The sequence below is a fragment of the Austrofundulus limnaeus genome, unplaced genomic scaffold (genome assembly GCF_001266775.1).
Source record: "Austrofundulus limnaeus strain Quisiro unplaced genomic scaffold, Austrofundulus_limnaeus-1.0 Scaffold2002, whole genome shotgun sequence".
In the NCBI taxonomy this organism is placed as follows: domain Eukaryota; kingdom Metazoa; phylum Chordata; class Actinopteri; order Cyprinodontiformes; family Rivulidae; genus Austrofundulus; species Austrofundulus limnaeus.
In genome coordinates, this window is record NW_013954404.1 from 1 (window position 1) to 1,806 (window position 1,806).

Below are 1,806 nucleotides of genomic sequence, written 5' to 3' on the forward strand. Positions count from 1 at the left end.
CCCCTGCTGGTCTCTGCTGGTCCCTGCTGGTCCCTGCTGGTCCCTGCTGGTCCCTGCTGGTCCCTGCTGGTCTCTGCTGGTCCCTGCTGGTCCCTGCTGGTCCCTGCTGGTCCCTGCTGGTCACACAGCAGCTGTGAAACAATCATTGTTTTCGTTCATTGATTTGTTTGTTTCGTGTTTTACGTGAATATTAATAATTTTCTTCAGACATTAAGGAAAAATAAAAGCCTCTAAAACACTGTCGAGACACTCAGGTCCATATCTGTWAGGACAGAGACTTTGTCCTGTTTGGTTCTGAACAGAACCACAAAACCTTTCAGATCAGTTCTTCAGACTCTCAGCTTTAATTCAGACGGTTGAACAAAGCGATTGCTTGGAAATATGACAAACTGAAGCATTTTATAAACATAATTTCTTCATTTCAGGGGCTCAAAAGTACCTGGAGAAATGAAAAATGTAAATAAAATGTTTATTTGGTAGAAAAGTCTCGGCTGACACTGACTGAAGAGTTGAACTCTGGACGTCACCTGACACAGGTGAACCGCTCCGCTGGGTTCAGATCAGGTGACTCACTTGGCCAATCAAGAAYCGTCCACTGCTTTGCTTTAATAAACTCCTGGCTTGTTTTGGCTCATTGTCTCAGAATTAAACAGTAACCAGAACCCTGCTTCTGTCTGTGTGACATCATCATTAAACAGGAGACATGCCCTAACCATCACACTGCCTCCGCCATGTTTGACAGATGATGTGGTAGCTCTGGATCATGAGCTGTACCTTCACCACACTTTTTACTCTCCATTCTGGTCCAGGTTGACTTTGGTTTCATCTGGTCTTCCAGAACTCTGCTGTTTTTTTTTTACACGTTTCTTTATCAAAGTTCAATCCAGCCTTTTTGTTCTTGAGGCTTCTGAGTGTCTTGCAGTGTGCAGTGAACCCTCTGTGTTTACTGTCACGCAGTCTTCTCTTTATGGTACGTMCCAAGGCTGGAAAGTAGTGAGTTATACCTGCAGTAAAGAAAAAAATCAATGTAAAATATGAAAATATGTTAATTAGTTAATTAACTGTGTATTTTTACTTTATGTTGCAGAGTTTGGTCCTCAGCACTAGTCTTACTTCCAGGAGCACATCAGTGTTTCCTGGGTCAGAGGGTGAAGCCGAGGCAGAACCAGATGGTATCTGTTCCAGACATGATGTTTGCTCTCAATCCATGCTGAAACCATCCTAACTCAGCTCGACCAACACCTGTTCCTCTGACCTTCGCTCCCTTTCAGGAGAGCGTACAAGTTGGTCCATGACAATATCAATTAATTTCACTTACCATTCAAGGACAGGAGGCAACACTCATCAAAGTTGTGCTTTTGAACTAGTTGTGGAGTTGTGTGTGATCAGAAACCGTATTCCACAGAGACAGCTTGTCACTGCACAGTCAAAGGCAGTTTCCTCCACTACTCTACGGGATTCTGAGTCTTTGCAACCTTTATTTTCTACAATATGTCTTCAAAAAACTGCCACTAATTTGCACAGGAATATATATTTTGAAATGAATACTCTGCAAAATGACATTAATTTATGACTAAAACAGAGAAAAAAGTTGAAGCTGTTGCATCAGTTAAGTCAGAAGTGTGCTTGTAGAGGCATGACATCCGCTGCAGTGGAGACACCATCAGCTCCAATTTACTATCTTTTTTAAATACTTACACCTCAAATCATCCATTTTATCTGCTTCGTTGATAAGGCCATAACCATGGACCTGCCCACACCTGCCCACACCTGCCCACACCTGCCCACACCTGCCCACACCTGCCC

The 1,806-nt window shown here is 43.2% G+C and overlaps 1 long non-coding RNA gene across 1 annotated transcript; it reads right to left on the reverse strand.

Moving 5' to 3' along the window:
* Positions 1-328: 328 nt before the first annotated feature.
* LOC106536845 (uncharacterized) lies at positions 329-1,796 on the reverse strand. The gene is made up of 2 exons (XR_001312582.1): positions 1,076-1,796; positions 329-1,004 (listed from the first exon to the last, which is right to left on the reverse strand). It is a non-coding gene; the product is annotated as an uncharacterized LOC106536845 (long non-coding RNA).
* Between the last annotated feature and the right edge of the window lie 10 nt (positions 1,797-1,806).